Consider the following 14,549-nt stretch of genomic DNA (forward strand, 5'->3'; position numbering starts at 1 on the left):
TGCCACCCCTTCTTAATATCTTCCGTTTCTGTTAGGGCCTTACCATTTCTGTCCTTTATCGAGCCCATCTTTGCATGAAATGTTCCCTTGGTATCTCTGATCTTTAGTCTTTCCCATTCTATTGTTTTCCTCTATTTCTTTGCACTGATTGCTGAGGAAGGCTTTCTTATCTCTCCTTGCTATTCTTTGGAACTCTGCACTCAAATGGGTAACTTTCCTTTTCTCCTTTGCTTTTCACTTCCCTTCTTTTCACAGCTATTTTTAAGGCCTCCTCAGACAACCATTTTGCTTTTTTACATTTCTTTTTCTTGGGGATGGTCTTGATTCCTGTCTCCAGTACAATGTCACGAACCTCCTCCATAGTTCATCAGGCAGTCTGTCTATCAGATCTAGTCCCTTAAATCTATTTCTCACTTCCACTGTATAGTCATAAGTCAAACCACTTCAGTATTCTTACCTTGAGAACCCCATGGACAGTATGAAAAGGCAAACAGTTAGGACACTGAAAGATGAACTCCCCAGGTTCGTAGGTGCCCAATATGCTATTGGAGATCAGTGGAGAAATAACTCCAGAAAGAATGAAGGGATGGATGGAGCCAAAGCAAAACAATACCCAGTTGTGGAAGGGACTGGTAATAGAAGAAAGGTTCAATATTGTAAAGAGCAATATTGCACAGGAACCTGGAATGTTAGGTCCATGAATCAAAGCAAATTGAAAGTGGTCAAACAGGAGATGACAAGAGTGAACATCAACATTCTAGGAATCAGTGAACTAAGATGGACTGGAATGGATGAATTTAACTCAGATGACCATTATATCTACTACTGTGGGCAGGAATCCCTTAGAAGAAATGGAGTAGCCATCATAGTCAACAAAAGAGTCCAAAATGCAGTACTTGGATGCAATCTCAAAAATGACAGAATGATCTCTGTTTGTTTCCAAGGCAAACCATTCAATATCACAGTAATCCAAGTCTATGCCCTGACCAGTAATGCTGAAGAAGCTGAAGTTGAACAGTTCTGTGAAGACCTACAAGACCTTCTAGAACTAACACCCAAAAAAGATGTCCTCTTCATTATGGGGACTGGAATGCAAAAGCAGGAAGTCAAGAAACACCTGGAGTAACAGGCAAATTTGGCCTTTGAGTACAAAACAAAGCAGGGCAAAGGCTAATAGAGTTCTGCCAAAAGAATGCACTGGTCATAACAAAAACCCTCTTCCAACAACACAAGAAAAGACTCTACACATGGACATCACCAGATGGTCAACACCTGAATCGGATTGATTGTATTCTTTGCAGCCAAAGATGGAGAAACTCTATACTCAGCAAAAACAAGACTGGGAGCTGACTGTGGCTCAGATCATGAACTCCTTATTGCCAAATTCAGACTGAAATTGAAGAAAGTAGGGAAAACCACTAGACTATTGGCTGTATAGTGGTTAAATAAATGTTTGCAGAGTTGTAAAGTAACAGAAAAATCACACATGAAAAAAAACCCTGGTGTGTTTTATTGATATGGAAGACAATATTTAAGTATATTTTAAGCATATTCTGTATTAAATATTTTAAACATATGTATTAACTATATTGAACATACTAAAATTATATTAAATTTAAATTATATTTAAAACAATATATTTAAATTAATAAAAGTATTAAACTTAATTATTTTAGTATAAAATAAACTTTTCAAAGTTTCAAAATGTCAGATATAGTGCATTCCTATTTCTATGGTTTGCATAAATATGCAAAGATAATTAGAGAGTTTGAAGAAAGTGGATTTTCAATCTTCTAAATTAAAAAGTTAATATAACCATATAAAAATGTAACATACAACCATGAGTATATGTTACCTTAACATTTAAAAGGGATAAGTAAAATTTTGGAATGGAATAAAAGTAATTTGACTGAAGTTTAATATTTAGGTTAGTCTCTAGAACAATTGTAACCTCCCAAAAAATACAAACGCTTGCATCACATCTCTAAAGTATAAAAATTATTACAAGCAGTTGCAGACATGTGGTATAGAGCCCATGATTTTGCTTTATAAAACAGAATCACATTGATCCAGAGCTCTACCGCTGCCCAGATGTCTGACCCACATTAATGTAACCACATAATTAAATTCATCACCTCATTATTTCCTCACAATACCCAGGAATTTGGTAGGAAATAAATAATTTTGGCTCTTTCAGTTTGACATTTAGATAGAGAAAACATATGATTTTCAAAATCAAAGCAGAAAAATGATTTGTAGAACTGAGATCAAAAATCTATTACACTAAAAACTTTCATTTCCCTGTAAATTAAACTTCACTTTGATTCTGTATGCTCAAATGGAACTTGTAAACAAAAAATATTTTTACACAGATGGCTAGGTTTTTTAAAAAAGAAAACACATTAGCTTGATTTCCTTCTTGGTATTTTTCAAGGTAACAGTGTGAATAAGTTTGGGAAAAGGTTAGATGTACGAGTACATTGCTTTCTATGATTAAATATTTTGCAGTTGTTTATATGAACATAAAATTGATAAATCCAAACCAAGAAGAAATGCAGGCTTTTGTTTGAGTCATTTGCTTTCTTCTTGTCTTCTAGGTGAAAAGAAAATATAACCTGCCAATTATTTCACTGAACAAGTGACTTATTTGTCTTAACAGTTATGTTCTAAAGGAGATCAGAAAGAAGAGATGAAATTATAGATGAAAAAACTGAAGAATGTGAAATGTTTGGATCTATTGAGAAAAGTAGTTTCTCTTAGGCCATTTCTATTTTCTTGTAATAGTCAAACATGGCTACATTCACTCATGTGTTTCCCTCTGGATGATGACAGAGAATCTGAAGGGATTCTTAAGGTCATGATGAGGTCAATGAGTACTGTTTAAAACTAGAGCAAGAGGAAGAGTGATTTTCAATTTCTGCTGCTCTTTACACAAGTTGGAAGGAAAACAAGACCCTAGAGATCTCATTACAATGACAGAATTGAACTACTGATAAGCATAATCTTGTTTTCTCTATGTCCACAGGGATTCAGCTCTTTGAACAGGAGAGCTGATTAACATGGCCTCCCCATGCTGCATGCAGTTATTAAAAAGTTTCAAATGAGTTTCATTATCACTCACAAAATGGAGCAATCTCTAGGGTTACGTCTTAGTGGAGAATCAGTCAGTTAAGGACCAATTGCAGTGGAAAGCTAACATGATTCAGCTCCCATCACTGTTGTGTTCCCTTTGCTTTACAGTTGCCTCTAAGAGTTACTCAGCAGCCCTGAGGATTTACCCAACAACATCATGCACACCATCAAATCTCAACTTTCCCAACATAATTGGAATAACGATCCCTTTGCTTTTAAATGGCATTTTGTTGAGCAGGGATTTAGTTGGAGTTTCTAGGAGACCTATTCTCTGATCAGTGACTTTTTGTTGTTCTTTTGTGCTTAATCTTCAGCAGCAATCCCCATAAAAACTCTTAATGCAGAATTACTCTGGGAATTCATAAACTTTTATTTATCAAATATATTTACAGGCATTGTGAAATGTTGTGTTATCTGTCCTTGAGGATTTCATAAGGAAAGTAAGGAGGGTGATAAAGAAAAGTTACAACATTGTGCCAAAAGTACTACCCTATGTAAGACAGAGAAAGAGATGAACATTGTTATTGATTCTATTATATTTTTTGATCGCACATTATTTTTCTACTCTAAAATATATTTATTTCTCATTAAGCATTGTGTTTACCACTGTATTCCCAGTGCCTAGCAAAGTTAGTGCTTGGTCATTATTCAGTAATTGTCAATTATTTCAGTCAATCTATAAGGTGATAGTAAATATAACATGCTGAAGACTTGCTGTCTTTTACAATGAACATTTTGAAAAAAAAAAAGTATAGGTAATTTTTAAAGGAGTAGGCTCTAAGGGCAAAAAGGTATTGGCTTGCTTCACCAATTAGAATAATAAATAACGCACTGAATAAATCATTATAGTAAAGAATTTACTTCTGGTGGGAATGGATGTTAGTTGCCTATGAGAGTTATGAACAACAGAGTGTCGAAGGAGATCACTGTTGTTTATTGCTGTGAGGTCCTGGATAAACCTATATAGCTCTAGTCCTAGGTTTTCTCACCAGTGAAAGAGGAGTGTTACATGGGTTAGGTAGGAATGAGGCCTTGACCATGTAATCTTCTGTTATGGGCTTTATGACTTGAAGGACCTTTTAACTTATAGGATATTGACTAATTCTAGGAAGAGATATTAAGAATCTATTTGAATCTTGATGGGAGGTGTGCTATGAATTCTGCCAACATCAGTTGGAGATTTTTCCCATAAAGAAGGTGGTAGCTGATTTCATTCAGGACAAATGAACAGTGCTTCCAAAATCAGTTCCAATCCTGTCAGAGACCGACAAATAAAAGATGTCTAAGATCTTCACAACCAAGATAATCACAATGATGTGATCACTCGCCTAGAACCAGACATCCTGGAATGTGAAGTCAAGTGGGCCTTAGAAAGCATCACTACGAACAAAGCTAGTGGAGGTGATGGAATTCCAGTTGACCTCTTTCAAATCCTGAAAGATGATGCTGTGAAAGTGCTGCACTCAATATGCCAGCAAATTTGGAAAACTCAGCAGTGGTCACAGGACTGGAAAAGGTCAGTTTTCATTCCAATCCCAAAGAAACGCAATGCCAAAGAATGCTCAAACTACCGCACAATTGCACTCATCTCACATGCTAGTAAAGTAATGCTCAAAATTTTCCAAGCCAGGCTTCAGCAATATGTGAACCATGAACTTCCAGATGTTCAAGCTGGTTTTAGAAAAGTCAGAGGAACCAGAGATCAAATTGCCAACATCCGCTGGATCATGGAAAAAGCAAGAGACTTCCATAAAAACATCTATTTCTGCTTTATTGACTATGCCAAAGCCTTTGACTGTGTGGATCACAATAAACTGTGGAAAATTCTTCAAGAGATGGGAATACCAGACCACCTGACCTGCCTCTTGAGAAACCTATATGCAGGTCAGAAAGCAACAGTTAGAACTGGACATGGAACAACAGACTGGTTCCAAATAGGAAAAGGAGTACGTCAAGGCTGTATATTGTCACTTTGCTTATGTAACTTACATGCAGAGTACATCATGAGAAATGCTGGGCTGGAAGAAGCACAAGCTGGAATCAAAATTGCCGGGAGAAATATCAATAACCTCAGATATGCAGATGATACCACCCTTATGGTGGAAAGTTAAGAGGAACTAAAAAGCCTCTTGATGAAAGTGAAAGAGGAGAGTGAAAAAGTTGGCTTAAAGCTCAACATTCAAAAAATGAAGATCATGGCATCTGGTCCTGTCACTTCATGGGAAACAGTGGAAACAGTGTCAGACTTTATTTTTGGGGGCTCCAAAATCACTGCAGATGGTGACTGCAGCCATTAAATTAAAAGATGCTTACTCCTTGGAAGGAAAGTTATGACCAACCTAGAGAGCATATTGAAAAGCAGAGACATTACTTTGCCAACAAAGGTCTGTATAGTCAAGGCTATGGTTTTTCCAGTGGTCATGTATGGATGTGAGAGTTGGACTGTAAAGAAAGTTGAGCCCCGAAGAATTGATGCTTTTGAACTGTGGTGTTGGAGAAGACTCTTGAGAGTCCCATGGACTGCAAGGAGATCCAACCAGTCCATTCTGAAGGAGATCAGCCCTGGGATTTCTTTGGAGGGAATGACGCTGAAGCTGAAACTCCAGTACTTTGGCCACCTCATGAGAAGAGATGACTCATTGGAAAAGATTCTGATGCTGGGGGGATTGGGGGCAGGAGGAGAAGGGGACGACAGAGGATGAAATGGCTGGATGGCATCACTGACTCGATGGATGTGAATCTGAGTGAACTCCGGGAGTTGGTGATGGACAGGGAGGCCTGGCATGCTGCGATTCATGGGGTCTCAAAGAGTCGGACACAACTGAGCAACTGAACTGAACTGACTGAAGAAGCGTTTAACTCACCTGGTTGATTATTTTGATGACAAGTGTCCATTTCTAGAACTGCTTTACCCTTTTGAGAGAAAGAAATTTTGCCATCATACTTCTCTTAAAAATCTCAGCCTAATAAACGGATAGGGTGGAGGTAAGAGTCTGTATCTCTCTATGCTGCTGCTGCTAAGTCACTTCAGTCGTGTCCGACTCTATGCGACCCCATAGATGGCAGCCCACCAGGCTCCCCCGTCCCTGGGATTCTCCAGGCAAGAACACTGGAGTGGGTTGCCATTTCCTTCTCCAATGCATGAAAGTGAAACGTGAAAGTGAAGTCACTCAGTCATGTCCGACTCCCAGCAACCCCATGGACTGCAGCCTACCAGGCTCCTCCGTCCATGGGATTTTCCAGGCAAAAGAGTACTGGAGCGGGGCGCCATTGCCTTCTTTGGTATAGGCCTAAGCTAAAGGAAATAAGTTCAGAGATAGGAATCTCTTGGGGTTCATTGGAGATCCCTACTGTGTGAAATTTTTCAGTTCTCTCAGTCAGGGGCTGTTTTATTGTAGTGAGGCTGAGCACCCAGAGTGTGGCTCCAGATCAATTAGGACTAGAAGAGATTCATCCTCAATCAGGAATAATGTTTCTCTAAGCTAATGTTTAAGGGACTTCCCTGGTGGCTCAGTCGGTAAAGATTCTGCCTGCAATGCAGGAGACATAAGTTTGATACCTGAATTAGGAAGGTCCCATGGAGAAGGAAATGGCAACCCACTCCAATATTCTTGCTTGGGAAATCCCATGGACAGACGAGCCTGGTGGGCTACAATCCATGGGGTCACAAGAGTTGGACACGACTTCATGACTAAAGGATTGGGAAGAGCATCTAAAGTTCCTCAGAACACTGTCTTTGAGAACTGGGAGGACTTTGGAAAGGTGGGTAGAGGTCTAAAGTTTGCAACAGTATTGAATAGCAGAAAGTAGGAGGGTTTAGTTTCACTTAGAAGGCATTGTTTACTGTAATTAAGAATTTTGCTCATCTTCCTTATAGTTGACTCATCTAGAGTGTGAAAAAGCTGCTTTGCCAGATTAACTAAATCTGGATTGGACACAGTTTCTTACTCTATCCTGGTCCCTTTTTGACAAGACGGGAAAGTCTCAGTTCAGCCTATTAATAAACATAGAGTTAAGAGCTTCCTGAGCAGAATGAACATCTGAAGGAATATCGGAATTTTCATTAAAAACAATATGAAGTCCATTGTAATATTCATAACCAGGTTCGTCAGATTTTTGTGTGCAAGCCTGCTCCCATCACAAAGTTGAAAAAGTCAATCATCTGATGAAGTTGCCTAGCATTTGCCCAAGCCTGAGCATATAAATTAGTTGACTGGTCTCCCAGTTGTAATTCTAGAAACCTTTTGGAATTTCCCCAATTAGTGAGTTTTCATTCAATGCTGGGCCTGGCCTTCACTGCATAAAAACTAACTGATACTAAGTCAGAAAACTCAGATAGATAGAATCGAATGACTTTATTAAATTCCTCAGCATATCTGTGAGAATATTTGGTTTCTTTGGGAAAATCCTTGACTTCAGCTCAAAGTTGAGCTTTAGTCCTGGAAATATAGGAAACTGTTTAGCTTCTGGATCCTCAGAAGGCTGATGTTTAAAGGGACAGTTTCTGATAATTCAGAGGAAAGGGGAGTGGGGAGAGTTTCAGAAAAAGGGAAAGTTTTGGTGAGAGAATTATTGTGGGGGACTTGAGGATATAATGAAGGCACAGGTATCGTAGAAGGGAAGGAAGATAATGATGCCAGAAGTGGAGCTTGAGACAAAGAAGCCAAGCAAGAAGAGCCTGAGCCTGCCTGAACCATTTTATTTTTCCTTAATAATTTCTTTGCCTTTGTTAATTTTAAAATCCTATTTTGCAAAAAGGAAATTTTAGACTACAGATTTGAGGGAAGCCTCAAAATATCAGTTAAAATAACTATTCCATTCAGTTCTGAAAATTTACTGTGATATCGTAGGCCAATTCAGTTTTGAGGAAACTAAGTTTAGGGATTTCAAAAGTCCCACATAATGACCACTGATAATCTAAATTGCTTTTGGTCATGTCTGTCCGTTTAGTTACAAATGTGCAGAAGGAAAGACCACAGTTAGGTCAGAGTGCCTGTTCCGTTCAGTTCAGATGCTCAGTCGTGTCTGACTCTGTGACCCCATGGACTGAGGCACGCCAGGCTTTCCTGGCCATTACCAACTCCTGGAGCTTGGTCAAACTCAAGTCCATCAAGTCGGTGATGCCGTCCAACCATCTCATCCTCTGTCACTCCCTTCTCCTCCCACCTTCAATCTTTCCCAGGATCAGTGTCTTTTCCAATGTGTCAGTTCTTCAAATAAAGTGGCCAAAGTACTGGAGTTTCAGCTTCAGCATCAGCCCTTCCCATGAATATTCAGGACTGATTTCCTTTTGGATTGACTGGTTGGATCTCCTTGCAGTCCAAGGGACTCTCAAGAGTCTTCTCCAACACCACAGTTCAAAAGCATCAATTCTTTGGCACTCAGCTTCCTTTATAATCCAACTCTCATATCCATGCATGACTACTGGAAAAACCATAGCTTTGACTAGACAGACCTTTGTCAGCAAAGCATTGTCTCTGCTTTTTAAATGCTGCCCAGATTTGTCATAGCTTTTCCAAGGAGCAGGTGTCTTTTAATTTCATGGCTACAGTCACCACCTGCAGTGATTTTGGAGCCCAAGAAAATAAAGTTTCTGTTTCCTTTGTTTCCCCATCTATTTGCCATGAATGATGGGACCAGATGCCATGATATTAGTTTTTTGAATGTTGAGTTTTAAGCCAGCTTTTAAGAATCTGTCTTCAATGCGGGACTCCTGGGTTTGATCCCTGGGTTGGGAAGATCTCCTGGAGAAGAGAAAAGCTACCCACTCCAGTATTCTGGCCTGGAGAATTCCATGGACTGTATAGTCCAAGGGGTCACAAAGAGCGGACACGACTGAACGATTTTCACTTCACTTCATTTTCATTTTCCTCTTTCACTTTCATCAAGAGGCTTTTCAGTTATTCTTCTCTTTCTGACATAAGGGTAGTGTTACCTGCATATCTGAGGTTATTGATATATCTCCCAGCAATCTTGATTCCAGCTTGTGCTTCATCCACCCCGGCATTTTGCATAATGTATTCTGCATAAAAGTTAAATAAGCAGGGTGACAATATACAGCATTACGTACTCTTTTCCCAATTTGGAACCAGTCTGTTGTTCCATGTCCAGTTCTAACTGTTGCTTCCTGACCTGCATATAGCTTTCTCAAGAGGCAGGTCAGGTGCTCTGGTATTCCCATCTCTTGAAGAATTTTCCACAATTTGTTGTGATCCACACAGTCAAAGGCTTTGGTGTAGTCAATAAAGCAGAAGTAGATGGATTTCTGGAACTCTCTTGCTTTTTCAATGATCCAACAGATGTTGGCAATTTGATCTCTGGTTCTTCTGCCTTTTCTAAATCCAGCTTGAATATCTGGAAGTTCTGAGTTCACATACTGTTGAAGCCTGGCTTGGGGAATTTTGAGCATTACTTTGCTAGCATGTGCTGCTACTGCTAAGTCACTTCAGTCGTGTCCGACTCTGTTCGACCCTGTAGATGAGTGCAATTGTGTGGTAGTTCGAACATTCTCTGGCATTGCCTTTCTTTAGGATTGGAATGAAAACTGACCTTTTCCAGTCCTGTGGCCTCTGCTGAGTTTTCCAGATTTGCTGGCATATTGAATGCAGCACTTTCATGCATCATCATTTAGGATTTGATATAGCTCAACTGGAATTCCATCACCTCCACTAGCTTTGTTCATAGTGATGTTTCCTCAGGCCTACTTGATTTCGCATTCCAGGATGTCTGGCTCTAGGTGAGTGATCACACCATCATAGTTATCTGGGTCATGAAGATCTTTTTTGTATAGTTCTTCTGTGTATCCTTGCCACCTCTTCTTAATATCTTCTGCTTGTGTTAGGTCCATACCGTTTCTGTCCTTTATTGTGCACATCTTTGCATGAAATATTCCTTTGGTATCTCTAATTTTCTTGAAGAGATCTCTAGTCTTTCCCATTCTATTGTTTTCCTCTATTTCTTTGCATTGATCACTGAGGAAGACTTTCTTATCTCTCCTTGCTATTCTTTGGAACTCTGCATTCAGATGGGTGTATCTTTCCTTTTCTTCTTTACCTTTGATATCTCTTCTCTTCTAAGCTATTTGTAAGGCCTTCTCAGACAACCATTTTGCCTTTTTGCATTTCTTTTTTCTTGGGAATGGTCTTGATCACTGCCTCCTGTACAATGTCACGAACCTCTGTACATAGTTATTCAGGCACTCTATTAGATCTAATCCCTTGAATCTGTTTGCCACCTCCACTGTATAATCATAAGGGATTTGATTTAGGTCATATCTAAATGGTCTAGTGGTTTTCCCTACTTTTTTCAATTTAAGTCTAAATTTGGCAATAAGGAGTTCATGATCTGAGCCACAGTCAGCTCCCAGTCTTGTTTTTGCTGACTGTAGAGAGCTTCTCCATCTTTGGCTGCAAAGAATATAATCAATCTGATTTCAGTATTGACCATCTGGTGATGTCCATGTGTAGAGTTGTCTCTGTGTTGTTGAGTGCCTGTAGGGGGTGTGCTTTCAAGAAACTTAACTGGGATCTCATTTCCTCTAGAGTGGAGAATAATTTTCAAACAACTTAAACAGCTTACAGCACAAATGGCTCAACTCAAACAGCTTGCAAGCCAATCACAGCCAGAATTAAGAATGCAGCTGAGTTCCAGAGGAACCATGGATAAGGCTTCCCGCCCCCGCCCCTGCCAAAGGATAGGTGGGGGACTTCCCTGGAAGTCCAGTGGTTAAGATTCTGATCTCACATGATGAGTGGTCAAAAAAAAAAAAAAAAAAAGAATAGGTGGAAGGCTGAAAGACACAGCACCATTTCAGAGAAACAACCCCTATTCCTGAAGGAATGTGTTGAAAGCTAGCTGGCTTCAGGAGAAGCAGTCCCTGTCCTTGAATGACTAGGCTGAAGGCTAGCCAGTGTCAGTGAAGAGGTCTGATCCCAAAATAAGGCCAAAGTGCCAAAAGAGGAACAGGGCTTTAACCAAAAAGACAAAATCTTTAAATAGATCCCAAATAAAGCCTGGAAAGCTTCAAACAAGAAAGAGAGAGGAAAAAAAAAAAGAAAGGGAAAAAAAAGAAAAAAGAAAGGCCAGTTTCAAATCCAGAAGAAAGACATAACTTCAAACTCTGGGGTCCCTGAAAAAAGCAGGGAGTGACAATGATCTTAATTGTGCATACCTCATCTGTTTGTCCACCTGTCTTGGAACCTTCAGAATCTTTTCTGGTCCCTGTCTGGGTCAACAAGATATTGTCCTGAAGCAAATGGACTGCTAGATATTTCTCCAACAAGTTTGGATTTATTTGAAATCAACAGAGAATTGCAGTTCAGGGTCTGCTATTCTACCAACCCATGTTCAATTCCCCATACAGCATGGGAAAGCTAATACTCTAGAGAGGAAAAGGAAATTAGGAGGGCAGTAGATAAAAAGAGTTCATGGCTTTTCATTAGCTGAATCTTTGCCAGTAAAGAAGAGGAATCTTTCCTCTTCTACTGGGCTCTGCTAACAAAGCAAAGTGTGGGAAGGTGTGAGTGCTCCCTCTTCTAATGTCCAGATTCTATTTAACCGATGTTTTTGTTTACTAACTTTTTACTTAACAGAACCAGTCCTTTCATTTGTTCTTTATACTCCATTCTACCTCACCTATTCAACGGTGTAACTCCAGAAATTTACCCATATTTCTATTATGTCATCAAATTCTCTTATTTCATCCCAGGAGAAAACAAATATACCATTAATTCTAACATCTTAAAATAAATGAACAAACAAAACAAAACAAAAAGCCTCAAACCTTTCTGGGCCTCACTACCCCACCAGGTGTATTTTTAGTAATCATTCCCCTTCACAGAAAAAATTCTCATAAATAAATTCTTTTGGACTTCCCTGGCAGTCGAGTGGTTAAGACTCCCTTCCACTGCAGAGGCCACAGATTCTATTCCTGGTCAGGGAAGATCCCACATGCCATGCAGTGCAGCCAAAAAAGAAATAAAATTGTTAGTTCTTTATAAAGGAAATAAAGTAATTCTATTTCTTCTATTCTTTTTTAACCTATACTAGTCTGGAATTTGACTCCACCACTATACAAAAACAGCTTTTGTTAGTGTCACAAATTGCCTCCAATTTGCCAAATACAATGATGAATTTCAAGCTTGATCTTATTTCTCCTACCAAAAGCATTTGACCAAACTTGTCACTTTATCTTCCTTATTACACTTTCTTAATCTGACTATTTCCATCAATAAATGTTAAGTGTGTGTTGAAGGGGGAGGGAGCAAGAAGATGTCTTTCATTGTACGTCTCTAGACCAAGAGGATCCATGTAGAGAGATTGCTGCCCAGTTACATGGAGTTCCTAGACTTTTAGCTAAATGCCAGGAATGATATAAATTTTGGAGATGTCTCTGTGTTAAAGGCATTGAGCTTATCTTTGCATGTGTGCAGAAAGAAAAATAAATTAGTATTTGATAACTCTAAGAGCAGACTACAGTTCTTTGATAGAAATCAAAGAACAAATATACAAATCAAGTCTAACTCATCCACGTGACATTTTCCCATATGTTTAAATGTATCTGTCATTTCTGTTGGGCTTCCCCTGTGGCTCAGCTGGTAAAGAATCTGCCTGCAATGTGGGAGACCTGGGTTTGATCCCTGGGTTGGGAAGATCCCCTGGAGAAGGAAAAGGGTACCTACTCCAGTATTCTGGCCTGGAGAATTCCATGGGGTTGCACATTTCTGTTCCTCATTTTGTTCCTCTGATCCTCAGTGGAAATGGTTATCATGCATATGATTTTGCTACAAAAACTCCTTAGACAGAATTATAAGGATGTTATTGTTTAGTCACTAAGTCATGTCCAACTCTCTGCCACTCCATGGACTGCAGGCCACCCGGCTCCTCTGTCCGTGGGATTTCCTACTCAAGAATACTGGAGTGGGCTGCCATTTCCTTCTCTATTCCCAGCCCAGGTTTGATCCCTGCCTGCTTTGCAGGCAGATTCTTCGCCCCTGAGCCACCAGGGAAGTCTTATTATAAGGATAGATATACTTACGATAGGGGCTTCCCCAGTGCCTCACGGGTAAAGAATCGGCCTATAATGCAAGAGACACAGGAGACACCGGTTCCATTGATGGGTGGGGAAGATCCCCTGAAGAAGGAAATGGAAACCCACTCCAGCATTTTTGCCAGAAAAATTTCATGGACAGAGAAGCCTGGTGGGCTCCAGTCCACGGGGTCACAAAGAATCGGACATGACTGAGCACGTACACATATTTATTATAAGGATTGAACTGAATTCATTTATTTATGTTTGATACAATGAATACATGTCTTCAATTGTATTCTTAGGGAAATCACTTCTAGAACTATAATTTCTACTATCCTGTTAAATATTTTAATAACATGCTGTTGCTGATGCTGCTAAGTCGCTTCAGTCGTGTCTGACTCTGTGAGACCCAAGAGACGGCAGCCCACCAGGCTCCCCCATCCCTGGGATTCTCCAGGCAAGAACACTGGAGTGGGTTGCCATTTCCTTCTCCAATGCATGAAAGTAGAAAGTGAAAGTGAAGTCGCTCAGTTATGTCCGACTCTTCACGACCCCATGGACTGCAGCCTACCAGGCTCCTCCGTCCATGGGATTTTCCAAGCAAGAGTACTGGAGTGGGTTGCCATTGCCTTCTCTGAATAACATGCAGTAAAGGCTTTTGTATCAGTGTTCAATCTCATCCTGTAGATTTAACATTCTTGATTACTCTTATAATTAGATTTATATTTAAGTTTAAATATATGTCTCCTATATCATTTGCAATTTCTTTCCCATTGTGTCATCTATGAACCTAATAAGGCTGCCTTCTTTGCCTTCTTCTTGGGTTATTTATAACTGTATATTAACAGAATTAATATTTACATCCTATTACAATAAACTTCTCTTCTTGAGGAATGTTGTTCTATTAACCAACTTAAATTAGGCATGAACAAATAAAATTCTATTATAATTTTCCTAATGTTATAAAAGTATGTCACGAAAAATTCTCAAATTTTAGACTGCAGGTAAGATTATATTTATATTCAAAACATTTCTCTACTATATCAATCTGACATCTCTATAAAAATGAGATACATAGGTGAGCATGTAGAGAAATTAGAACCTTTGTACACTGCTGATGGGAAGTAAAATGGTGCAGTCACTATGGAAAACAGTAAGGCAGTTCTTCAAAAAATTAAAGATAGAATTTCCACATGATCCAGCAGGCAGTTTTTCAAAATTTAAAAGTAGAATTTCCATATGATCCAGTAATTCCACTTCTAGAAGTATACCCAAACTGAATTGAAAGTGGGGTCTCAAACAGATATTTGTACACCTATGTTCAAGGCAGTATTATTCACAATAGCCAAAAGGTGAAAGCAAATAAGTGTCTTTTGAAAGATGAATG

Source organism: Bos mutus, chromosome 23 (genome assembly GCF_027580195.1).
Source record: "Bos mutus isolate GX-2022 chromosome 23, NWIPB_WYAK_1.1, whole genome shotgun sequence".
NCBI classification, from domain to species: Eukaryota; Metazoa; Chordata; class Mammalia; order Artiodactyla; family Bovidae; genus Bos; species Bos mutus.